The 27,439-nt window shown below is 44.3% G+C and overlaps 1 long non-coding RNA gene across 2 annotated transcripts in view; it reads right to left on the bottom strand.

Annotated features, from left to right (window-relative positions):
• Positions 1-6,728: 6,728 nt before the first annotated feature.
• LOC109027206 (uncharacterized) overlaps positions 6,729-27,439 on the bottom strand; it is a 93,779-nt gene continuing 73,068 nt past the window's right edge. Inside the window, exons 3-4 of one of the 2 annotated variants that reach the window (XR_008680530.2) lie at positions 11,085-11,289; positions 6,729-7,134 (exon numbers count right to left, since the gene is read on the bottom strand). This is a non-coding gene — a long non-coding RNA (uncharacterized lncRNA). The remainder of the gene's footprint in view (positions 7,135-11,084; positions 11,290-27,439) is intronic. The other variant, XR_002006312.3, reaches the window with a different exon arrangement.

Genomic DNA, 27,439 nt, shown 5'->3' with positions numbered 1-27,439 from the left:
ACCACGCCCAGCCTGCTTTGTCTTTCAGTTGTCTCTTTAGTCATTTTGGATCAGTTATATTTTTCTAAAAATACATCAATTTTATTGAGGTTTCCAAATGCTTAATATAAAAGTGTTTACATAATTTATTATTTAATTATATTATTTCTTCTGCTCCTTTATTGTATTCTCTGTGCCTATTTCCTCCCTCCCATCCTCTCTCCCCTTCTCACCAGATGTTTTCCTACTTTGTTCATCTTTCAAAGCCAACGTTTGGCTTTGATGATTATTTCTATTGCATCTTAGTTATTTCACTGGTTCTAATCTTATTATTTATTTCATTATATTCTCTTTGGGTTTATGTCATTGTTCTCTGTCTAACTCCTCAGAGATGACTAGTTCTCTAAATGTTAGCCTCTCTTCTTTTATGACATACACATTTAAGACTATAAATATTTCTTAAAATGCTGCTGTTTTATAGCACACCTTAATATGTAGTAGTTCATCATTTGCTTGTAGATATTTAAGAATTTCCACTTTATTTCCTCTTCGATTCATAAATTAGTAGTGTTTCCAAATTTCTAAATGTGGAGCTATCTTCTATCTTTTGTCATTGATGTGAATATAATTGTACACAATCCATTTTTATAAATATTCCATGTATGCTTTAAGAATGTATAGTCTCTAATATTCAGATGCAAGGTTTTATATATATTGCCATTAAATCAAGCTTGTTGATTATGTTGCTTAAATCTTCTTTAATTTCACTAATTTCAGTCTGCACTCAGCAATAATTGAGAGAGATGTACCGCATGTTCACACAGTGATGGTAATTTTGTCAACTGCTTTTTGTAGATTTGTCATATGTGGCTTTGTATATGTTTATGTTTGTTTTATTAAAACTATGCAAGTTTAAAATTGTTTGATCTTCTTGCTAAATTAGAAATTTTATCATTATGTAATGATCTTCATTTTTTTATTATGTGTTTTTGTCTGATAGCAATGTTATGATGACTTTCTTTAGAATTTGCTTGGAATATCTTTTACATCTTTTATTTCTGTATTTTTTATGTGCTTATATTTTGTAGTGATCTTTCATAAATAATATAGTTAGCAGTTGGAATTTCGCTTTTCTTAATCATATCTACCATATAACTGGTGGGGTTAATCGTCTTAAGTTGTGTTTATTGATAAATCGGAACTGATTTATACCACCTAGTTTCAGGATTTCTATCTGCCTTATATTTTTGTACTTCTTTTTCTCCTTTTTTGCTTTTTATTAATTGAATTTTTAACTATTTTTTGCTGTATTTAAATCTATTTGTTTTTAGTGTTCTATAGCACTGTCTATGTGTTTCTTTTCCTTTATTCTTCTTGGTATACAGTTTGCTACAAATATCTGTGGATTTCTGTCTTTCATCAGTTCTGAGAAATTATCAGTCATTATCCTTTCAATACTGCCCTTCCTCAGTTTCCTCTATTTTCTCCTTCAAACTAATTAGACATTAGCTCTTCAAACTAATTAGAATTAGCTCTTCTCATTCTATTATCCATGTTTCCTTACCTCTCTTTCAAAATGTTCATATTCTTGATATATAGACTACATCCCAGATTATTTCTTCAGATCTATTTTCTATATCATGAATCCTTTCATCATCTATGTCTAATCTGCTTAAATTAATTCATTGAGTTTTTTAATTTTAAGTTTTTCCATTCCTAAAATTTCCATATGGTTATTTTGTTTTTTAGATATGCCTGGTCAGTTTTGTAACCTTTTATTTTATTCTCATTTTTATTACATCTTTTTTTTTTTTACCTTAAACATTTCATTTGTATCTATTTTATATTCCACCATCTGGTCATTTTGATATTTTAAAATGAGGTTTTACATACAGTGCTTGTTCTTTTGGCTTATTTTCCTTTATAGTGGCTGATATTTTTCCTTTGAGTAATTTTTTGTGAAATCAGATTTTGTTTACCTTAATCTGTAATGATCCTGGCAACTAAATTTGTAAAGCTCCTGTTTACAGGGGATTGTGTTTGCTTCTCTCAAGAGCCAGTGGCACTATTTATTTGTAATCACTCTAGTCTTTGTTAAGAGAACTGGGTTAATATGGAAGTTTTAAGTTTTATCTCTCCACCTTTTAGTTTTATCTCTCCACCTTTTATAGTCTCAAAGCTTCCTGCATAGTGGTACTGACCTAGGCATTTAATTTCAAGACCACTTTCCAAGTGTTTGTCTACTCTTTACTGCTCTATGATCCTAGACCCCTGTTCTTGTTTTTGTTTTTAATCTTTCTTCAGACATTCTCCTTACTTTCTAGTGAGCCCAGGGACGCATTAAAAGTTATTGTTGTTGTTATATATCTGAGACTTTTTTTTTTAGTCAATGTCCTTTCAGGTTGCTCAGTCTGAGATATTACCAGAAATAAAAGTCCCAATCTACAAAATGAGATTTTTTAACACGAAAATTAAACTATTGGAAAGGCATCAAAAACTCAGATTATCCCACTTTGGTTTATATAAAATTATACAAATAATTGAAGCAATAAATAGATGACATCTTTACAGTTAGTTAAAAAAAAAGAATGGCATTTCTTCCCTAGTGTATTCTATTTATTTAAATGTTCAGAGCTCATATGGAATAGGAAACACCAAGAAATAGAGCTGTTTCCTACCCAAGAACATGGTGTTATACACCATGGTGCATGAGCAAAAGGCTAGAAATAAATGTTATCCTTATACCCTTAAGTTTAGAAACCATTTTAAATAAAAACCTGTATTAATATTCCTGGGATTTAAATGGCTTAATAATAGTTATTGACATTGGGGTTTACAAAGTAATTGACTTTATATCCATTATTTCATTTGATCATCACAACTTTGGAAGGAGACACAGGTTTTTATTTCTAGCTTATAGTTGGGAAAAATTAAGTGCCAAAGAGATCAAGTGATTCACTGACTGTTATATAACAAAGAGGTGGGACATAAAGGCAAGAAAACAGACTCCACTTCCTGGGGTCTTTCCACCACATTGCCTTGAAGAAGGTTTAAAAATATTAATTAAATTGACCTAGATAGAAAATATTCTCCTGGATTCTAGAAACTCAAAATAAAAGAAGTGGCAATCCAAAAAAAAGTAAGAAAATGGTAAAGGAAGATGAAACTGTCTAACAACAATAACAAACTGCAAACCAAATTTGACAAGAACAGAATCATAACAAGAGGTTGCCATCACTCTCCATTAAAACTCTAGCTAAAAGCAAAGCTAGGAAATTGGGTGGAATGAGGTTTATTCAAGATTGACATTAAGATATTTGTAAGTCAGCAAAACGGGCACCATCCTTACTTAGCCTTTTTAGCCCACTTAATAGCCTACAGTACTATGACGAGAAGCTAACAGACAACACATCTGTAAGAAGGCTTTCTCAGTCAGTATGACTAAGGTGAGAGGGTCCTCAATCCTGCATTGTATGTCTGTTCCAGAGATTCTATTTGATTCCGTGATATTTGTTTTCCCCTACAATCTCAAATCCTGGAGGAGTCAGAGTCCCCTGCCATAGATGGCAATGGGTTTTTTTCTCCCTGGAAAAATGTTTCTAGTCCCCTTTGAATAAGTAATACCTAGCTGGGTTCAGAGTTGACTCTACCTTCTCAATGCTCTACACATCATCAAGAACTAGATAAGATTTCTCAGGGACGCATCCCCTGGTACTATCTGGGACCTTTAAATAACTCTATGGCTCAGTAAACTAATCTATGTCCAAATAAACTAAATGATGGCTATCCAACCAAGTTCTTCATCGACACTTTGGCCTGTAAACAGCAGACAAGGACTACCATTTTATCATTTTCCAGGGAGAAAAAAAATTAATGGAGGATTAGTTCCACTGGGGGAGACTAGTGTGGCCAGTGTCAAAAGACAATACAGTGTAAGTCCTCTACTGCTCAGCTTGCCTCTTTAGAGAGAGTCCTACTGGTGCAGGGGAACCAGCATTTATCTTAGTGAAAGCCCCTACCTTACGTATTAAGTTCAGAGGTCTCCAGGCCCTAGGAGAACTGTCTCACACTAGCTACCTAACAACTTCCACTTGAAGATTAGCAGCCTCAGGTAGTAGAAAGTAGTAGAAAACAAAGACTCCCCCGAAGCTACAGTGTGAGTCACAGGAAGCACCAGAACAATGTCTGATGCACAGTGGGACCTATTTCAGAGTAGCTTAGAAGTAAGAAGAGAACATTTATAATCTGTTTGGCCATGGTGTAACCATTCTGAACTATTTTCTTTTTTTTTTCCTTTTTTTTTTTTTTTTTTTTTGAGACAGAGTCTCACTCTGTCACCCAGGCTGGAGTACAATGGTGCAATCTCAGCTCACTGCAACCACTGCCTCCTGGGTTCAAACGATTCTCCTGCCTCAACCTCCCAAGTAGCTGGAACTACAGGCATGCGTCACCATGCCCGGCTAATTTTTGTATTTTTAGCAGAGATGAGGTTTTGTTGTGTTGGCTAGGCTGGTCTTGAACTCCTGACCTCAGGTGATCTGCCCACCTCGGCCTCCCAAAGTGCTGGGACTACAAGTGCAAGCCACCATACCAGGCCTCATTCTGAGCTATTTTCTAAACAATTTTTTAGATCCCTGGGTCTCATGGATGTTAAAGACATTCTCACTATAAACTCAGGCAAACCCATTGCCAGACATTACCGCACAGCAATGGGTACACCACATTAAAGCCATACTACAAATCTACACCAAAACTTTGAAAAAGTAGAAAAGTACATTTGTATGTGTCTATGACCCACTTTGTGTTTGGAAATTTACTATTGAAAGAGAAAGGTTCAAAGCTGAAACATTAGCTGCCCAAGCACTCATGCATGGCTAGGAATTGCATCTGTCCAGTGAGCTTCAGCTTGGGTGCATTTGTGCAAAGGCAGAACTGCAGTGATGCAAACACTCCCAACCACACACATGTAAAATCTGTGTTTGTTCCAATAATCATCCTCAAGGTCACATATTTTTCACGTGTAAATTAGGAACTCAATTTTGAAAATTTGGCCCAGCGTCTCTGTAAATTGTTCCTTCTTTGTCATTGGGAATGTCACAGCTGTTCTTCTCAGAAAGAAGACAAAGAACAGAAAGACAGTCTATTTAATCTTCATTCATTGACCTTCCATGCAAAAAGGAAAGAAACATAGAAAGGAAAGAGGAAAAAGAGAACTGTTTTTCCTTGCAGGTTTATTCCTGTACTCTCATCCATGATATGATATGCTCTCACATCAGCCCAGTTCTTGACAGCCACAAAGCCCTACTTAATGATCTAAACCAAGGGTCTACCCCACCTGAGAAAAAGGCTTGGCCATTTTCTCTTGAAGTGATACCACCTACGGAAGTCTGGCAAAGTGACTTTTACAATTTTGCTAGACTGAGCTAAACACAGAAACGTGGATAACAGGCTGTTTTGAGCATGCTTGTGCTACTAATTTTAATGGCTGTACAAGAACAAACCTGTTAGAAAAGAAACACAATGGCTTCTGCTAAACCTTTCCAGATCTACCCTTTGCTCCTATCTTCTTTCATCTTTGCTTCTGTCTTCGTTCTGCTCCTTGTCTCGTGCCCTCTGGAGTGCCTGTTCTTTCTGGCCCTGGTTCTTTCAGGAGCTGCTGACTGATGAGACTTCTGTACTCCTTGAACAACTAAACAGTTTCATCCCACCCTTCCTGCAGCCAGTGAGGATGTTTGCAAAAACCCAAACAGCCTGGGGAGGTGTCAGGAAGTGAACCGAAGAAGGCATGCTGTTTATAGGCCAGAAACATTGCTGAGATTTTATTCTGGGTTGGTTGTTTGGATTGTAAAGAGAATACAGCCCCTCCCAGGGAAACGCTGACTGTCTACAGGCTATCATTCGGAGAAACCACCTCTGTAATGTCTGGCCACAAGCCTCAGGGGGCCCACGAAAGGAGACGAATGATGAAAGGATAGCAAAAATAATTGCTTACCTAGTATAGGGTAAAAGAGAAACAAGGAAACATTTAGAACACACTTTACAAACTCTCTTAAATACTGGGACTTGCCAAATGCTTTGCTTACTGAGATATTGGAGACTTACATAGTTTGAAAATGTTGTAGAACTTTCATTGCCTTAAAACTAAAGAAAACAAAGATATGTGCTATAGAAAACCATCTTGGGAGCATTTGGCGGCACATAAGAGATAAAGAAGCCCAAAAAACAGTCAAAGAACACTGATACTACTTTGAGTGATGAGTGGATGGAAGGTTTATATTGCCCTTATGGGAGAAAATAGAGAAGCGCCTTATGAAGATGAGAAAACGGATTATAGATATTTTAGAGCTAAATAATGCCTTAGACATCACCTAGATGAACTCTCAGGCTTTCTATATTAATTATATTGGGGAAAGATCATCCAAGATCATCCAGGATAAGCCATCCTTTGCTTCAAGGATTAGGCTGAATGAGACTGAGGAACTGAGAATAAGTCAGGAGAGAGAGGCAGTGTTTCCCATGACAGACAGTAAGTAAAGTCATAAACAGAGGAAGATCCATCAGCTATCAGGTGGAGAGAAGGAAGAGCTTGGGGCCAGCTCTAGAGTCATGGGGGATGCCATCCAGGATACGTCATAAAAAAATTCATTCAATTCGAGTATTCTTTTCAGAGTCCTTTACCTTTATTTAAACTATTTATTGTAAAGTCATTACAGAAGGCTCAAAATAACTTTAGAACTCTCACAATTGGACTAACCTGGCTATTATTTTTAAAGGAAAAGGCTTCATCCACTAGCACCAAAAATGACTTTTAATACAACTAAATGCCGACAAGAATTTCATCTGGGAGAAATCATCTTCTTAAGAAGCCAAGAGTCCAAACAGTGGGGCCAAGAAGAACCAGAGACAGGTGGTCATCTCTACCTTGGTGTAGGTTGCTGCTTCAGGGAAGAATGGAACTTGCCCCTTAAACTCATGCCTCCTATCCTCAATAGAAGCAGCACTCCTCTAATTCATCTTTGCTCCAACCCACTTTCACCACATGACCGGAGAGTGCTGAACTCCAAGATTAAAGAGCTTCCCATGAAAGTGAGACGATGAGACAAGCAGACACAACTGCATGGCTATCCACACCTTGGTCTTCCTTCTGGTCCAAACCTGCTGACAGAGGAACACAGGAGGTCACGTGCACCCCTGGCCCTCACACTTGGGACTCTCTGCCTTTCAGAACAATTTGAGCTCCGAGGCTTCTAGTTTTTGCTTTCAAAGAGAAAACTAGAAGCAGAAAATATCCAACCTCAAACAGCTTATGTCACTGTGAAATAGTACTCTACGGAAATAAAATAGCTTGAGGACTTTGAAAAAATATCCAAAGGTTCTTACAGAGATGGTGTCAAACAATTCTTGAACACATTAAGGCCAAAGCACTTGTAAACATTCTGGCCTTAGAATATGCTGTGGATTCAAGATAATTCTGCTTTAAACACAGGGCTACTTCCCTTTCTTTAAATTGGATTCAGAAAATAGCATTTATTCTCTTTTAAACATTGTTGGTTTCCCTCTCAAGTCATGCTTACAAAATTCACACTCAGAAAAAAATCACCCCAAGTTCAACTTTCTGAGTTGACTTTATGAGCTAGTAATCCATCACCGGTTCATTATTAAATCATAACCAAAATGAACATTAGTGAGTCTCCCTTTCCACAATGCCCTAAGAGGCATACAGCAAAGGTGATTGCAATTCTCTGGGATGTGACTTGGGTTCACACTGGTGTTACTGACCTTCCGCAGGGTCTGTTGCATTAAAAACATTGAGCTTCTTTTTTATTTTTTATTTCTTTTTTTTTTTTTTTTTTTTTTTTTGAGATGGAATCTCACTCTGTTACCCAGGCTGGAGTGCAGTGGCACGATCTCGGCTCACTGCAACCTCTGCCTCCGGGGTTCATGCCATTCTCCTGCCTCAGCCTCCCGAGTAGCTGGGACTACAGGCGCCCGCCACCAGCCTGGCTAACTTTTTTGTATTTTTAGTTGAGACGGGGTTTCACCATGTTAGCCAGGATGGTCTTCATCTCCTGACCTCGTGATCAGCCTGCCTTGGTCTCCCAAAGTGTGAGCTTCTTTACATATCAAAAATGTTCACACATTAATAGGCTAACAAAATATATTTTGGCCCTATAGTTGTTATAGGCTAAGCTATATTTCCCCTTCCCGCAAATTCATATTTTGAGGCCCTAACCCCCAGCACCTCAGAAGGTGAGCGTATTTGGAGACAGGGTATTAAAGAGGTAATTATGTTAAAATGAGGTCCTACGTGAGGTCCCTAGTCCAATCCAACTGGAATCCTTATAGGAAGAGGAGATTAGGACACAGACAGAGAGACAGCAGATCCTGTCACACACAGACAGACAGGGTGACTGTGTGAAGAGGCAGGAAGAATGCAGTCATTTAAAAACCTAGGAGAGGCCAGGTGTGGTGGTTCACGCCTGTAATCCCAACACTTTGGGAAGCCGAGGTGGGCGAATCACCTGAAATCAGGAGTTCAAGACCAGCATGGCCAACATGATGAAACCCCGTCTCTACAAAAATACAAAAATTAGCCAGGCATGATAGCAGGTGCCTGTAATCCTAGCTATTCGGGAGCCTGAGGCAGGCGAATAGCAAGATTCCAAAAAAAAAAAAAAAAAAGACCTAGGAGAGCATCCGCAAAGGAAACCAATTCTTCCAGAATCTTATCTTGGTCTTGGGCTGTCTGCATCCAAAACTGAAAAATAAAGTACTGTTGTTTAAGCCATCCAGTTTACAGTATTTAGTCACGGCAGTCCTAGGAAACTAATTCACTTAGTCATCTCCCACATGTAAGAAGGTTTGGGAGATCTCATTCCATCAACCAAATTCCCCGATTCCATTAATCATATTCAATGGTATGGTTGGACCCCATTAATCTATATTCTATTTGCCAGCTTGTTTCATGTTAATCCTTCAGGATCAAGACTCATCTAACTTGGTGCACACTCTGAGCCTGAAAATATAGAATAGGGTTGTTCATTGGAATTTTCAAGGAAAGTGGAGGCAGAAAGTGAGCTGACCCTCTCAACTCAAAGAAAAAATGAAATGAGGAAAACTGATCACAGGAGCACTTCATTCCTCTTGTCTCTGTCTCTTCTCCTCATTTTCCTTTCTTCCTCCATGTCTTCAACTGCAAAATGAATATTATAAGCCCTAGTTCAAAGCTGATGGAAGAATGGGTGAACTAATATGCTTGACTGCCTCTGCAATGACAGAGGAGAAGACAATGCAGCGGGTGAGGGGGTCTAAAAAGGACGAGGGACAGAGGAGACAGACAGCTCACGTTCATGGGCTCTCACTGTGTGTCAAAAACCATCCTAAACACTCTACATGAACCCTCTCACTCAAAGCTCATGATAACTGGGTGGGGTAGAAGCACTGCTCCTTGCATGCATCTTTCTCCCAACCCACTTTCACCACGTGACCAGAGAGTGCTAATTTCCAAGATTAAAGATCTCCCTGGGAAAGTGAGATGATGAGATAAGGAGAAACAGAACTGCATGGCTATCCCTACCTTGGCCTTCATCACTAACTTCATTTCACAAGTGAATCTGCTAACATTTCAAGAGAGGGTAATTTGCTACCTAGTTCACATTGCTAGTAAGCAACAGATCTGAGAGAAAAAACTTCAAAACCCAACTGGTAAACTACAATGGTTGTTTCCAAGTTTGAACTTTCCTATTCTAGCTATAAATTCATGCTATTTCTGCATAGTGGTTTGATGCTGCTGTTCATAGGCAATGGAGACAGGAGTTTTTAACGTACATGAGTACACATCACCTTCTTCTTGATCTATGGAAAAGGCAAAGAATAATTGACGGGAAAAAAGAAAAACAGGACGGCAGAGAGACAGAGACCCATCCCCCTGAGCAAAGTGCTGCACTGCCAAGTACCAGGTGGTAGGCAGTTTTGAGGCACTGGAAAGGAAAAATGCAGAGAGAGTGAGTTTCAGGCAGCAGCTGCTCTCCCTGTGGAGGATACCGAGAGGGGCAGAAATGGGGAGAAAGAAGTGTAAAAGATTCCTGCTGTGCATCAAGAATGTACTCCCAACCACCCTCCTGATATTTCCTTGACAGATGAAGTTAAATATTTGAATTGCTTTACATGACTTTTTTATTCTAAGGTGTGTTTATTTGAGCTGATAATGAGAAAATATTGGAGCCATGGTGCCCAGTTATACTTGGGTAATATTTTCTGTGTTGTTTTCCACAGAAATGAAACATGGATATAACTTCAAATATCTAACTTTCTTGCAATTAAAGTATTTTAGTGGATATTTATAGAACACATTGGAAAAGAAGAAAATTTATAGGATAACATCTTTTCAATACATAAAAGGCTAGGAAACCAGTGTGTGGCTCTATATAGGAGGTTGGATTGGAGGGTAATTGACATATCCTAATCTGCCAAGGTTATGGAAGTACAAGTCTTCAACTTCTGAAAAAAGATGTCTTCTACTTCCAGCTCCTATTATCAGTGGTCCTATCGCCACCCTCTGTGCTCTTTTCTGTTTATTTGCAGGAGTCACTGAACCTCTAGATTATACTTTTAGAAGTATGGAAAAGTAAAGTAAATGTTTACCATGGAGGATGGTGGTTTTTTCCTCCAATCAATCATTTAACGAATATTTATTCAGCACCTACCCTGTGCCAGGCACTCTGCTATATCCTTGGGATGCAGTGGTGAGTAAAACAAGTAAGGGCTCTGCATTCCTGTGAGCTGACAGTCAGGAAGAAGGAAGACAGTGAGCAACCAGAGTGACTGGCTGTGTACTGGTAAGTGCTGGAGAAGAAAACTAGTCAACTATTGGAAACAACCAGCAACCGCAGGGAGAGACTATTAGCTTCAGCAATCAAAGAAGTGTTCCCTAAAGAACCAGCAACTTCACTGACCCAAAGGAAGGATGACCAGGGAGTAAGTAGGTGAAGAAAGGAAAAGAGAGCAATTTGGGAGGGGAAAAAAAATCAGAATCAGTCTCAGAATGTTCACATAGAAAAAGCCTGGGGTGGCCAAAGGCCCCTGCATCCCACTCCCCAACTCACTCGGCTTCACTTCCTTGCCTCGCGTTCTCTCCTTAACTCACTCCAAATGTTTTCCACCTCTCACTTTTTGGCCATCTCAGCATCATCTCCAACTTGAAGCACTTCCCACTAGCTTCAGTTTCCTTCTCTTTCTTGATTTGCCTCCTATCTTCCTGGCCTTGCCTGCTCCTGGGTCTTCCCACTCTTCAGACCTTCAGTCTTCCACCTGTTAAAAGAAAAATGTCAGCCGAATTAAATTTAAAGGAGTTTATAACTGAGCAATGAACAATTTGTGAATGGGCAGCCCCCAGAATCACAGTAGATTTAGAGACTCCAGAGCAGCCACATGGTCAAAAAAGATTTACAGACAAAAAAAAAAAAAAAGGAAATGATGTACAGAAATTGGAAGTGAGGTATAAAAACAGCTGGATTGGTTACAGGTTGCCGTTAGCCTTATTTGAACTTGGTTCAAACAGTTGGCTACATTTGGCCAAAACTCAGTAACTGGCACAGGTGTGGGCTATTGTTGCTTTACACCTCCACTTGTTATAGTTCACGATGTACAGAAAAACCTTTAGGCTGAACTTAAATATGTAAGGAGGCAGCTTTAAGATAAACTTGATTAACACACCTCTTCTGTTCTCCCCTTGTTCCCACCCCCTGGGGCCACATCACTGCTCTTTGAGAACCTAGGGAAGCCCATACATACACGATTGTAAACAGTGGGTCAAGATAATCCAGAGTATATTTTAAAGAGATTGCTCTATGTGGAGTATAAAAAATAAAAGCACGCATATGGGGAGCGGAGCTAGAAGGCAATAAGATGCACGTGGCAGTAACGAGGATGTGTTACAGGAAAGGGGTCCTGACCAAACCCCAAGAGAGGGCTCTTGGACCCCACGCAAGAAAGAATTGGGGGGCGAGTCCACAGAGTAAAGTGAAAGCAAGTTTATTAAGAAAGTAAAGGTAAAAGAATGGCTACTCCACAGGTAAAGCAGCCCCGAGGGCTGCTGGATGCCCATTTTTATGGTTATTTCTTGATGATACTCTAAACAACGGATGGATTATTCATGCCGCCCTTTTTAGACCATATAGGGTAACTTCCTGATGTTGCCATGGCATTTGTAAACGATCATGGCGCTGGTGGGCGTGTAGCAGTGAGGACGACCAGAGGTCACTATCATCGCCATCTTGGTTTTGATGGGATTTGGCCAGCTCATTTACTGCAATCTATTTTATCAGTAAGGTCTTCATGACCTGTATCTTGTGCTGACCCCTTATTTCATCCTATGATTAAGAATGCCTTAACCGTCTGGGAATGCAGCCCAGTAGGTCTCAGCCTTATTTTACCCAGCCCCTATTCAAGACGGAGTAGCTCTGGTTCAAACGCCTCTGACAGACGGACAGGAGTTGATAAAAGTGGATGTATGTAAGAGGTATTCCATATATTTAAGAGTTGAAATCCTCAGGACATGGAAACGAAAGGAGGAAGAGAAAGAGGTCATAGTCTGAGGGTCCTGGTGACCAGGCAGATAACAGTGCCTTTTACTGATGTGTGAAATCAAGGAGGAGCAGCTTTCAGAGACAGACCAAAGGTTTAGGTTTGAACATGAAGAGTGTCCTTAAGAAGTGCAAGTGGGAATGTTAATGGGCAATGAGATCATTTGCATCTGGAATTCAGAGAAGCAAGCTGATCTACAAATTTAAAGTTTGGAGTCATTGGAATGCAAATGGCACTTGTAGCTGGCAACAGCCATGAGCAAGGGTGAGATCTCCAGGCAAGAGCAGAGTGTGAAGGAGACCTGAGAGCAAACTGTGGAGGAGAACAGGATGGAGAAGTCTGCTGAAGAGGACAAGCAGGAAGAGCAGCCTGAAAAGAAGGCAGGGCCATGGGGGGAAGTCAGCTGCCATCAGTGAAGCCAGTGGGGAGAAGGAAAGGAGAGATCAGCCAGGTCAAATGCTGAGAGTATGAAATGAAGGCTGAAAATGCCCATCACACATGATGATGTGGAGATACCTACTATTTTGTTAATATGACATTAGCAGGATACAAAGTTGAATGCATTGAGGAGTGAAGAGGAAATGAAAAAATTGGGCTAGTTACGCTCAACAAAAAAAGAACAAAAGACCCAATTAACAAATGAACAAAGAATAGATATTTCTGCAAAGAAGATATACAAATAGCTAACAAGCACATGAAAAGATGCTCAATACCACTAATCATTAGGGAACTGCAAATCAAAACCACAGTGAGATACCACTTTATCCCATTAGAATGGCCACTACTGGAAAAAGAGAGAAATACGAAATAATAACTGTTAGCAAGGATGTAGAGAAATTAGAATCTTTAAGTGCTGTTTGTGGGAATGTAAAATTGTATAGTTACTATGAAAACAGTACGGAACTTCCTAAAACATTAAAAATAGAATTACCACATAATCCAGTAATCCCACTTCTGGGTGTGTACCCAAATGAATTAAAAGCAAGGCCCTGAAGAGATATGTGTACATCCATGTTCACAGCAGCACTATTCACAATAGCAAAAAGACAGAAGCAACCCAAGTGTCCATCACTGATGAGCGAATGGATACACAAAATGTAGAAATGTAGTGTATATACAGCCGGGCACGGTGGTTCACGCTGTAATCCCAGCACTTGAGGAGGCTGAGGCGGAAGGATCACAAAGTTAGGAGATCAAGACCATCCTGGCTAAGACAGTGAAACCCCATCTCTACTAAAAATACAAAACATTAGCCAGGCGTGGTGGTGAGCGCCTGTAGTCCCAGCTACTCGGGAGGCTGAGGCAGGAGAATGGTGTGAACCTGGGAGGCGGAGCTTGCAGTGAGCCCTGGCACCACTTCACTCCAGCCTGGGCGACAGAGTGAGACTCCATCTCAAAAAAAAAAAAAAAAAGAAAAGAAAAGAAGTGTGTGTGTGTGTGTACACTACTATGGAATATTAGCTCCAAAGTATGTGTGTGTGTGTGTGTGTATGTGTGTGTGTGTGTACACTACTATGGAATATTAGCTCCAAAAAAGAAAACTCTGACACATGCCACAACACGGATGAGCCTTGAGGACATTAAGCTAAGTGAAATAAGCCAATCACAAAAAGACAAATACTGTAAGAGTCCATTTACATGAAGTATCCAGAGCAGTCAAATCAGAGAGAGACAGCAGAATGGTGGCTGCCAGGGGCTGGAGAAATGGGGAATGGAAACTTGCTGCTTCATGGGTATAGAGTTTCAGTTCTGCAAGATGAAAAGAATTCCGGAGATCAGTTGCACAGTAATGTGAATACACTTAATACGGCTGAACTGTTTACTCAAAAATAGTTATGATGGTAAAATTTTTTGTTATGTGTATTTCACCACAATTTTTTAAAACTCAGCTATGAAAATGTAACCCTTATATGTGGGTAGAATAAATCACATGTTTTAGTAGCTAAAAAGAAATACTCGGCTGATTATTGTATACACTTCTTTCAAGGAATTTGGTGTAGAAGAAAAAAGAGATCAGGTGGTAACTGAAAGACAAATATGAGATTAAGAGAAATTCATTTCTTCTATAAATATGGTAGAAGCTCAAGCATATAGAAATGATGATAGGAATGAACTGGGAGGGGGGAAATTTAGAGCAGGAAAGAATAATCAATATTGAGACATCTCTCAGAAGTGGGAGGAGATGCAATCCAGAACACAGACAGAAAGATGAGGCTCTGCCAAGAACACAAACACCTCCTCTAAGTGCAAAGAGAGGGAATGAGGCTGGGAGGAAGGAATGAGGTATTCAGTCAGGTATATTGATTTGGGAGCAGAACATTGAAGGGTTCTAGTCTAAATGCTTTAATTCTCTTAGAAAAGAAACAGGGTTCTCTTCTGAGAAGACAGGTATTGATGAGGCTTTAGAATTTCCAAAATAGTAAAGAAAGTTCAAAATAGTCATTAAGCACACAGGAGAACATCCTGGCCAGGGAAATACGGTAGCATTGCTCGGCAGGATGGAGCCCCCATTCAAGGCTGGTATCTTATGAGTTTATCAGGATTCTTATCTGCCCTATTGTGTGGTTTTCTCTGACCTCCTGGGATACCTGGGTACAGGTACAGAGAAAATGTATTGTTGAGTTCGTCCAGAGTTGGGGTTTTGACAAATTTGCCGAGGGACAGGGAGATGATTTGGTAAGACCTAATGTTGAGGAACCAAGGAACCTAAGGTACATATGGAGAGAAATAAGGAGAGACCAATGGATGAGGAAAAGGTTAAAGAATGAATGAACAGGGGGTTCCGAGGGCCAGAGATGGTTTTAGTGGAAGTAGCTGATCAGGCAGCTGGAAAGGTTAAAAAAAAATGTGTAGCAAGAGAGAGAACATGCATATTAAGAATCTTGGCAATGACACTGCATCAAGTTGGTGGGGCGGGGTGGGGGACACATGACGAAGTGGGGGAGTGGCCACATGGTCGGGGCACCAAAAGGACAGGCCATCAAGCACATGCTGAAGGCACCCAGGAAGACGGCAGAACCAGGGTGGAGAGAAGACAGAAAACCAAGTGACAAAGCCTTCATTTGTTAGGGAAAAAGGAGGGGTGCTTTTTACAGTTTTATTCACGACATTTGCTATTATGGGTTGCATCGTATCCCCCCAAAATTCCTATGTTGAAGTCCTAACCCCCAGCAACTCAGAGTATGTCCTTATATGGAAATACAGTCATTGCAGATACAATTAATTAATTATGATTATTATAATTAATATAGTTAAGGTGAGGTCCTTAAAGTGGACCTTAATCCAATATTACTGGTTTCCCTATAAAAATGGGAACTTTGGGCCAAGCGCAGTGGCTCACGCCTGTAATCCCAGCACTTTCGGAGGCCGAGGTGGGCAGATCACGAGGTCAGGAGATCAAGACCATCCTGGCTAATACAGTGAAACCCCGTCTCTACTAAAAATACAAAACAATTAGCCGGGTGTGGTGGTGGGCGCCTGTAGTCCCAGCTACTCTGGAGGCTGAGACAGGAGAATGGCGTGAACCCCTGAGGCAGGGCTTGTAGTGAGCCAAGATCGTGCCACTGCACTCCAGCCTGGGCGACAGAGCAAGACTCTGTCTCAAAAAAAAAGGTACTTTGGGCTGGGCGTGGTGGCTCACGCCTGTAATCCCAGAACTTTGGGAGGCGAGTTAGGTGGATCACAAGGTCAGGAGATCAAGACCATCCTGGCGAACATGGTGAAACCCCATTTCTACTAAAAAAAAATACAAAAAATTAGCCAGGCGTGGTGGCGGGCACCTGCAGTCCCAGCTACTAGGGAGGCTGAGGCAGAAGAATGGCATGAACCCAGGCGGTGGAGCTTGCAGTGAGCCAAGATCGTGCCACTGCACTCCAGTCTGGGTGACAGAGTTAGACTCCGTCTCAAAAAAAAAATAACTTGGACACAAGCACTCACAGGGAGAACACCAAGTGAAGATGAAGGCTGAGATGAGGGTAATGGGCACGGGCACACAAGCCAAGGATCACCCAAGGCTACCACCAGAAGCCAGAGGAGAGGCCTAGAACAGATTCCGCCTCACAGCCTTGCAAGGAACCAGCCCTGCTGACACCTTGATCCTGGACTTCAGCCTCCTGAATGGGGACAGTAAACTGCTGTTAATTCAACCACCCAGTCTGTGGTTCTTCATGACAGCTGACCTAGCAGACACATTTGCCTTAATGCATTTCTATCCCACTCTGTAAAGACAAGTTTTTGGAAGTATTCCTTGGGCCTCAATTTCCTGTCTGGTCAGGCATCTTCACTGAATTCAAGGAACAGAAGTTTTCTTGCCTTCTAGGTACTAGAAGGTCTACTGCAGGTCTGCTATGACTCACATCATGGCAGCCATTGCAGGCAACGACTCCAATCTATTCACTTCTCACCACTGCTGTCAAGGCCTTGTTCGTAGAACTGCTTTCACAAAATTTACACAACCACCATACACGGTTAGTATCATTTTTCTCATTTTGCAAATGAGAATATCAAGGCTCTGAGAAGTTAAGGATTTTTCCCAAGATCAGACAAGTATGAGAGCTGCCATTGAAACCCAGGCTGTCTGATTCCAGAGCTGGCATTTCTCCCACTTCCAGTCCTAACTGCAGACTGACTCCACTCAGAGGCAGGTCTCCCCTCAGCCCTCCAGAGGGGCTGCCTGTTCCACCCCTGGATGCTGAAAAGACGTCTTTCCAGCCTGGTGCCATGGCTCATGCCTGTAATCCCAGCACTTTGGGAGGCCAAGGCTGGGAGATCGCCTGAGGTCAGGAGTTCAAGACTAGCCTGCCAACATGAAGAAACTCCATCTCTACCAAAAAAATACAAAAAAGTTACCCAGGCATGGTGGTGTGCGCCTGTAGTCCCAGCTACTCGGGAGCCTGAGGTGGGAGAATCGCTTGAACCTGGGAGGTGGAGGTTGCAGTGAGCTGAGATCGCGCCACTGCACTCTAGCCTGGGTGACAGAGTGAGACTCCATCTCAAAAAAAAAAAAAAGAAAGAAATGAAAAGATGTCTTTCTTCTCTGTTCCGTCCTGGCTCTGGAGGTTATTTCTCTCCTGCTGTGCCTCCTCGGCTTCTCACTGTTACCCGTCACCTTCCCAGGGACCCATTCCAAACCCCCTAAAATAACTGAGGCGTCCTCCACGATCCTGCTCCTGCCTAAGTTTTCGGTCTCTCTCTCTCTTCACTGGCAGCCCCGTTCCTCTACCTCTGATCCCTCCAACCATTCTGCAAACCATGCAATTCCCCGCATAGCCCATGCTCTCCAACCTCTCTGCCTTTGCTCCTGCTGTGCCGGGCCACCCCTTCTCATTCTGATCTCAGCTGGAAAAATTCCTCCCGTCTTCTGATTCGGATTTAGACGTCCACCTGAAGAAAAGAGACCCTTCGTATTCTCTGTTGTATTCTCATTTACTTGACATTTCAGACAAGCGTGGCCCTCTCCGTGCCCAGTCTCTGGTGGTGTGGCAACAGTTGAGACCAAGCCCCTGCCCCACAGAACCAGCATCCTGGTGAGGGAGAGAGAGGCCGGAGCCACACTAGCACCTGCCATGGAGTGTTTCTGTTGAATGCTGCTCTTGGTGGGATATTTGACTTTATGAAGGAAACCCAGACTCCTTCCTAAAGCCTGCCTTCTTGTATTAGGGTAAGTATGCAAAGGCTACATACGTAACCCAAGCATGCAATGAAATGGGCCTGGATCAAGTAGTCTGAGTGTGCAGGCCTTTCCTGTAGCTTCTGTGCAGGTGGCAGCACGCGGCTTGACTGGCAAAAAGTGAAACGCTCAGGTCCGCAACAGAGCGAAGGCTGCGAGGAGGGCAGCGCGTCGGGAGTGCAGGCCCAGCAAAGGCCACAAGGAAACGCAGGCCTGAGCTGGCAGATCCGTCTTTACAGAGAAGCTAGAAATCTGAATTTTGTTGCCCAGGCTGGAGTGCAGTGGCACAATCTTGGCTCACTGCAACCTCCGCCTCCTGGGCTCAGGCAATTCTAGTGCTTCAGCCTCCCAAGTAGCTGGCATTACAGGCGTATGCCACCAGCCTGGCTAATTTTTGTATTTTTAGTAGAGACATGGTTTTGCCATGTTGGCCAGGCTGGTCTCAAATTCCTGGCCTCCAGTGATCCACCTGCTTCAGCCTCCCAAAGTGCTGGGATTACGAGCGTGAGCCACCACACCCAGCCAACAGTAGTTGTATTTTTAAATATGTATCCAGACATCACAACCGAATATTACTCTAGCCCTAACTTGGCCCGAGGACAATCAGTCACCCTTCATCTGGGGATCATCGCCTACTCCTCTCCCTTGTTCAGTGTTCCATCTGGCCTTTCTCTCCTGCCTTCCAGGGACCACTCCACCACAGGGATACGTTGTTTAGGTTCATTTTATTGTGAGGCATTTCTGACACCTGGGTCCCGTGGAAACGCCCTGGAGAACAGAGACCAGGGCTGGACATCCCCGACCGCCACGGTGGGCAGGGCCTCGCAGGCCCGAATTCCTGCCTGGATTAGGGCTGCGGGGAGGGAGGAGGAGGGAGGAGGAGGAGGTGGGAGGGAGAGAGGAGTCTGAAGGGCAGGAAGAAAAGCTGCTGCTGTTTGGGTGTGCCGTTCCCATGGAGGTGACCGCAGCCGAGTAGCAACGTGTTAAATGAGGTTGACAATGTGTGAAGTGGAAAATGTCACCAGCAGAAGAGAGACACTGTGAACTTTAGTTTTGATTTAAATTAATGGGAACTCAAGGAGAGAAAATCCTTCCAGTGTTCCAAGAAAAGCCACAAGGTTACAAGTGTGGGCCCGCCTGAGTAGGCGGCTGCCTGGGTGTGAAAGATTCACCCACACGCACCTCGTGTTTACTTGCCGACGACAGTGAAATATTTAGACACATAAATACTTCAATTATGGGGATGTCATCCGACTACCAAGCTTTGGGTTCCACTGTGACAAACTCGAATCTTTTTTCTCCCTTTCCCTTTTTGCAGCCATGGCCTGGAGGAGCACAGGCTGCTGTGGCACTCACAGCAAGGAAGGCGCAGCCGGGGGAAGCCTGGGGCACCTGGCGCGTGCCGTGTTGAGGCTTGTGGTGCGGTGAAAAATCAGAACATTCAGAGGGAGGAAACCCCAGACAGCAATGAGAGAATGAATTGCTTCCAGAGGAAACTACCCACGGCCTCTTTGCAGCATGTGCTGGGCCAGGCATTTGCGAGTGGGGACTCTGGCCTCTGTGGGATGAAGGGGTGCCAGGCCGTGGGAGGGAGGCTGTGATGATGTCCCAGCTTGCCCACGTGCCCTCCTGCCTCACACACGGCGCTGTCAAGCGACCCAACTACAACACAACAAAGCAGGCCTGCTCGGTTCCTTCCCTCATTCATTCTCCAGAGCACCCAGCACGAATGGCTTGGCGCGAAGTCTTGGCAAGCAGTTGAACAGGGGAATCTGGACTTCAGGCAGTTAGCCCACGAGAAGTCCTGGTTGAAGAGAAGCCAAATGGATGGGAGGACAGGGAGGGAGGCAGATTTGAGGGATTGCCGTGGTGCAGGAAAGTCCCCACCGTCACCATGAGGGGTGGGAGACAGCTGTGGAGCGAGAACTGATTAGCATCGCCTTAAGAATCCAGAGGAGTACAGAGGCAGATGAGGAGTTGCGAGGAGAATTAGCATCCTTAACTAAGAGACGTAAGTGTAATGGGAGCCAAGACGGTCCTAAGTGGCTCATCCCAGGCTGCTTTGCAATAACGTGAGTGTTAAATATGCACCAAAAAGGAGGGGGCAGAAAAAGGAAACCTAGAAATAAAGCGAGTGTGGGTATTAGAAATAGATGACGCGTGTGCATTTATATACAGCTAACTCTCAGGTTTGTTTTCAAACAGACACATGACCATTTTTTAAAAATTGATATGTTAAGCCTCATTGCAATGCATTAGAATTCCAGGGAAACTGCCTTCTGTGCTCAGGGTAATGGCAAACCCATCTCTTCCTCTTATCAGGGGAGGTTTGTGATGGTGGCATCGCCCTTCTCTGATAAGGGTGCTAGGGCTCCATGGAACCAGCCATCTCTGAAATTCAAAGCAAATATTAATTGCTTTTGCCTGTGTAGGGTTTATTTTCCCAACCAGATTGTAAGTCCTTTAAGACAGAGAAGAATCCTGCACCTCCTAACATCCTCCCCGCTCCTAGCTAATGAAACCTCTTAAGCATTTGCTAGTAGACTGCTCTATGGACCAACCGTGGCAATGTGCCCACCCTATGCGCTTTGCAGCCCTGACAGTGAAGAAAAAGCCATTTTGATGTCTGTGAGCTATCAAGAAGGCAGGCACTGTCAATGGGTGACAAGAATGCATACGCACAGCTTTTTGAAAGGGGGAAAGTATTTTGAGAACTAGATATTAATAACAGGTAACTCACAATGCATGCTCCCCAAGGCTATTCCAAGCAGATTCTACAAGGAGGATCACTATTAAGAGAAATGAGTGGTATTTATTTTGTCTTGCCCTAGCCCTCCCCTGAACCTGCAGGGCTTCCACCCTCCCCCAAAATTCTTTGGTGTCCCAGCGGGGACATATTTATAAAACAGCTCTGCGGGTGCCCACAGGGCCCCTCTGTCTGCCTCCTCTGCCTTCCTGGCCTCCACTGGGGCGATCTGCAGCAGTGACATCCCCCGGCCCCTCACCCCATCTGTTCCCCTCGTATCTGCGAGATCTCTGGTTCTACCTCCTCTGGAGGACACTACTTCTCGATGCTTCCAGAGCAGCCAGTCCCATCCCCCACTGCGGCCCAGCTCCCACCACGCTTGGTGTGGGAGCCACTTTGGGCACGGGCTATGCTCCAGGACAGGCTGCCAGCCCTGCTGAAGCCCCCGCCCTCAGCCAGCTGAGAGGAGGCCTCTCTGCCACTTAGCACTGTGGCTGTCGGAGGGGTCCCTGCGAGGCTGCCCAGGTCCCCCTGCCCCACCAAGGTCTCAGGAGGCCGTTCTTTGCCTTTGGTTTTGCTGCAGCCTCCCCAGTTTGTGTGCTGAGAGTGAGGAGTGGCTGGGCCACCAGGAGAGACGCTGCAAGCCCACACTCAGAGCCCCTGCCTCCTCTCCTCCACTCACATGTCCTGATGTTTCTCAAGCTTCCCACCTTTTTACTTTGTTAGGCTTGTTTTCAGGGTGCTCTGCATGTCCTTAGGCCCAAAGAGCCACAGGGAAGCAAGCTCAGGTCCCCCAGGTGGGTCTGAACCTTCCAGTAAACACCACTTGGGTTCAAACTTAGACCCACCCATGCTGGCTGCATTCCTAGGACAAGAGCAGCTTGGGACATGCTGCACACCCATGACCTCATTCTGTTCTCACCACCATCCAGGGAAGCCAGCGGTGCTCTTATTCTCCTTTCACAGGTGAGCAAACTGAAAACCAGAGAAGCCCAGAAGCCAGCCCAGGGTGGCACAGCTCGAAGAGCAAATGAAGACTTAAGTCCAGACCTCTGCTTACTTAATTTTGTTCTCTGATGGAGAGAGGTGAAAAGGGTGCACGCGTCTCCACAGCCAGGACCAAACAAGCCATGCAGTGTGGTCATCGTGGCTCCCTTCTGCTTGTTGGTGGCAATGGGACCATAATCCTGATTGATGCTCCCCAGACAGAATGGACCCATGAGAACCAGAGGTTTGCAGCCCCCGACCCGCTCCAAGCTGAGGCACAGGAAGAGCGTCCCAGTGAACAGTGACCACTTTGATGCAACCCAGGGGACAAAGCTGAGCAGGAGTTTATGGTCCAGAAAAGTACAGGTTCTGTTCAGGAACATGAAGATTGGACCCCACGTCCCCCATGTTCCTCCCTGGTTTCCTCTCCCAGGTGAACACACCTAAGGTGGTCAGGGTCACCGAGTCAGACCCGCATGCTGCCAGCCAAGCCTTGGTCTCTGGGAGCAACCCTAAGGCACTCCCTCGTGGACAACATCTCTATCCCTCTGCATTTTAGCTTCAAAGCTCACCACACATACAAATGGGATACATAGCTCTTCAAACCTTTAAAATAATAACCATCACAGAGCAACTTTTCTTCCTTGAACTCTGAATATGAAACCTTCATGCTTTGTTTCTTCAGAGGTATTAAGATGGAGGGATAAGAGCATGCACTGTTTTCTTTTGGCTTTTTTCTAAGCTTGCTGGAAAAATCACACAACTTACTTGTTTTACCTAGAAATTTTCTGAGTTTTTAAAGAGAATATTCCCAATTGCAAAACCATCTCTATGAAGACAGCAGTGTTGAGTTTTCCCTCCCATAAGCTGGGGAAGCCCCTCCTGTTCCTGGACCTGATGCCCTCGATCTGGGTGGGGCTCACCTGAGAAAGGGCACAAGTGCCCAGACACCAAGTCCTGAGGCAAAACTGAAGCACAGGACTCGGGGAGTTCCCAGGCAGAACTTTCTAGACCGTTCTTAACACTCCTGGCCAAGATGGGTAGCATTTGATTTATTATCCAACAGTAAGTAAATGCTCAGTCATGAGGGAAACAATTTCCAAAATGTAATACGAATACTCCACAGGGCTCACGTCAACATTTAAAGCAGGATGACACCGTAGAGGGGACCTTGTCTGCACCTGATACAGTTTGGCTGTGTCCCCACCCAAATCTCATCTTGAATTGTAGCTTCCATAACTCCCACGTGTCACAGGGGAGAGCCAGTGAGGGCAGACCTTTTCCATGCTGTTCTCGTGATAGTGACTAAGTCTCATGAGATCTGGTGGTTGTATAAAGGGGAGTCCCTACCCAAACTCTCTGGCCTGCTGCCATGTAAGATGTGACTTTGCTGCTCATTCACCTTCCACCATGATTGTGAGGCCTCTCCAGCCATGTGGAACTGTGAGTCAATTAAACCTCTTTCCTTTATAAATTACCCAGTCTTGGGTATGTCTTTAATAGCAGTGTGAGAATAGACTAATACAGCACCCCACTTTCAGGGAATTTCAAATATCCTATCCAGAACTCTGCAGCCAGCACAGGGGCAAGAATGCAGTTCCTAACTCACTCCCAGTGTGGGGGCTTCCAACCCTGTCAGGCAAACTGTCCCTGCAAGGAAGATGACCATCCCTCAGAATACTGGAAAATGGGAAATAGAAAAAGACAAAAAATAGAAATAGATCCAAATTAAACAGACCATGATGATGATAGTTATGTACTGAACACCATTCATGTGTCAGGCACTGGGATAGGGATTTATACACATTAAATAATGTAATCATGCCAGGAGCGGTGGCTCACACCTGTAATCTCAGCACTTTGGGACACTGAGACAGGAGGATCCCCTGAGGCCAGGAGTTCAAAACCAGCCTGAGCAACACAGCAAAACCCCATCTCTACAAGGAAATAAAAACGATCAGCCAGGCATGGTGATGTGTGCCTGTAGTCCCAGCTACTCAGAAGGCTGAGATGCGAGGATCCCTTGAGCCCAGGAGTTCGAGGCTGCAGTGAGCTATGATTGCACCACTGCACTCTAGCCTGGGTGACAGAACAGGACCCTGTCTCAAAAAAAAAAAAAAAAAAACCAAGAAAAGAAATCTTCACTCTGACCTTATTAGCTATTTGTTCCATGTTTTATAAATGACAAAACCAAGGTGCAAAGAGGTGAAACCAAATGGCCCAAAGTCATCCGTTTACTGGAGGACAGAGCTAAGGTTCTAGCCCAGGTCTTTCCGTTACGTCATTTAGTCTTCTCGGGCCAAAAGCCCTGAGCCCGCCGAGTGACAGTGTTGCTTGTATATAGCTTCTCTCCTATCGTCACCTTCTGGCCCATACACAATTTAATCAGAAAAGACAACATTCCTGCCTGATGAGAGCGTACCAGCATGAAAACAAGATGAAAACAAGAGACAGACACGGCAGATGTAGCACATGCCCCTGTGGCTGCTGACAGCTCCTGCATAGCTCTGCCCATAGATCACCCACGTAGGTTATCACAAGTCACTCTCAGAGGCTTCTCAAAGCCTGGGTCATGCCCATCACCCAAAGCAGTCCTGCACTCCCAGGAGGCCCAGGCTCCCTGCAAGCCTGCTCTATCCAGAAGCCATTTATTTTGCAGCCAACAAAAGGAAACATGCTCCAGAGTTTAAGCTCCAGATCCTAGAGTCCCACTGGAGAAGCCTCACTTTAAAATTAAGTGTAGCTGAAATGCCTGTACAATGTAGCCCATTTAAAAGATCAGTTTTAGTCACACCACTTTTAAATGAATCTTCTTATGTCCAGTGTGGTAGAGGTCAAACACAGCTGATTTAAATACTGCCTATGGCCAAGATTAGTAAAACCTTATTAATGCATGCTCTATTCATTTGGAAGTTGTTTATGTATGTAGACACATAACCTGAGCAGAACCAGATTGACATTTGCCTTTGAACTATCTTTGAAAAAGGAATTTACTAAGCATGCAGTATAATTAATATTGCACAGAAAATGCCCAATTTAAACGCTCCCATTCAATCACTCTCATTTATTCATTAAATAGTTGCCTAAAGACATCTGTCTCTTACTGTTTTGTTACTCTAGTATCAGAATACTATGCATTCTTTAAAGCAATACAAAATGTAATTCCTTTGTAAAATTTCAACTATGATTTTTCACTGGCTGTTTTTGTTCTCTAAATCTAATAGAGAGTTTCCAGGGGAAGTTCAAACGACGACAAGACAAGGCTCACAGCATAAGGCAGCCAGGAAGGAGGCGCAGTGGAGGCCCTGACGCCCTCGGGTCGGGGAAGGTGGAGAGAGGCATCTGAGCTGGGACTCTAACCAGGAGACCCCACCATGAAGCCGCAGGGATGGGGCTGAGCTGTTCCTAGCACACGCGAGGATACAGTCTCTGTTCTAGATGGCTGGGAAATACCCACCGAGCCTCCACCAACTGCTCAGAGCTCCTTTCCAAGCTGCCAGCTGGATGACATTTTGTCCAACTTTCTAACAAACATGGGGGTGGGTACCACAGTTTGCCTGAAAAACTACATTTCACTAAAAAAAAAAAAAAAAAAGTGGGGGGAATTATTTTTTGGAGGCTTCAGCAAATGACACTAATCACCATCATCCCAAAGCACAACAAATACAAATTAGAACTGGAAGTTGTAAGTCTGGGGAGACTTGGTGGCTTTGCTGACTGAATCTCTGCCCGCCTGTCGTATGCCCCGCTGTGCAGGAGGACGGCTGCTGAGACACATGTCTGCGCGCCCGATGTGGCTACTCTCCACACCCATCCCAGCTGCGCCCCTGGCAGAGTGGGGCCATGCAGCTCACCTGGCAGGACCCCTTCAGTGCAAGGAAAGGAGGCCTTCTTGGGTTTCTTCAAGGAAATGGAAACCATCTGGAACCACCCCTGAAAAGCTGGGAGTGTGCCCGCCCGCCCGCCTCCCTGGGGCCCCACACGGTGCAAGCTGCCCCCTCTGCACTCCGCCTGCTGGGCTCCGTGTTCCTTCCTTACACACCGGGCATCCTCAGGACCTGCAGCACCCAGGATGGTGCCCTAAGCCAGACCTCCCAAAACCCACGTGCTTAAGTTCCAGCCCAGTAAGGCCCTCAGAATGGGGCTGCATGTGGGGACAGGCAGATTTACTGAGGTCACCCAGGGAGGATGAGGCCACTAGGGTGGCGGACCCTAATCCAACCTCAGTAGTGTTCTTACAAAAGGGGACATGTGGACACAGAGACGGGCACGCACGGATGGGAAAACGATGTGAAGAGACGCAGGGGAGAGGCAAGGAGGGAGGCCTCAGGAGAAACCCACCCTGACAACTCCTTGATCTGGGACTTCCAGCCTCCAGAACTGTGGGAAAATAATTTCCTGTTGTTTAAGGTGCCCAGTCTGTGGTATTTGCTATGGAAGCCCCACGCCGAAGACACCTTCCTTCCAGGATGTTTGCCTCAGAGCCTCAGCAACTGGGTCTCAGTTTCCAGCTTCTTGAAAGAAGCAGCTGATGGCCCCTTACAGAGGTGTCCTGGCCCCACAGAGGAGGATCAGAGCTGGCTGGGCCATGGCTGGCCTGGCTTTGGGTCAGGGGCTCCCCAACCCTCAGTCAGCTCAGGGTCGAGGAGGGCAGGGTCACGATGCCTAGAACCCAGGTGCCCAGGCTCACCTCAGTGCAGGGTTTGGGGACCCAAGTCCCCTGAGGACAGGCAAGACTGAGCAGGCCTGGGACAGACGTCCCTAGGTGGATGCCACTAGCCACTAGCTTCCTGAGGATGACGTAGCCAGATTCAGATGGGCACACTGCTACTACGGCCATATTATGTGAGACAGGATTCAACTTCAAGCATTTATACGAACATTAAAGAAAGCACTGCCTGAAAGGAGAAGGGCGGTTAACCTGAGACCGTGGCATTGTGGACACGGAGTCAGTGTTTAATGGGGACAGATGTCAGTTTGGGAAGATGAGTATGTTCTGGAGATGGGGGTAGGGACAATTGCCCAAGGATTTGAATGTACTTAATGCCACCAAACTGTACACCTACAAACAGCCAACATCATTAAGTTTTATGCTGTGGATATTTTACCACAATAAAAAATAAAATAAATTTCGAGGGGTATGCAACATGATGAAGACGAAGCTTTCCCCCCGAGTCCTATTTAACTGGTTTTATTGGGGACATCCCCTTCATACTACTCGTCAGAGTCTCTTAAGCTCACAGAGGGCTACTCTTCCAGTCTTAAGTACCATCTGCCGAATGACGAGCTCTGAGCCAATTATGAAAACTCCAGGCAATCAAGAGATACTAGAGAGAACACGCCCAAGGGGCTCCTGAGATGAACTAAAGAAAAATCCAACGAGTGGCTGCAAGTGACCCCGCAGTCCAGCCCAACATCTTGTGATCTGAATCCAGCAGGGTTAGTGCCAGGACACAGGTGAAGGCAGACCAAAT

This window comes from Gorilla gorilla, chromosome 5, assembly GCF_029281585.2.
Source record: "Gorilla gorilla gorilla isolate KB3781 chromosome 5, NHGRI_mGorGor1-v2.1_pri, whole genome shotgun sequence".
In the NCBI taxonomy this organism is placed as follows: Eukaryota; Metazoa; Chordata; class Mammalia; order Primates; family Hominidae; genus Gorilla; species Gorilla gorilla.
This window is presented reverse-complemented; position numbering and strand designations above follow the sequence as displayed.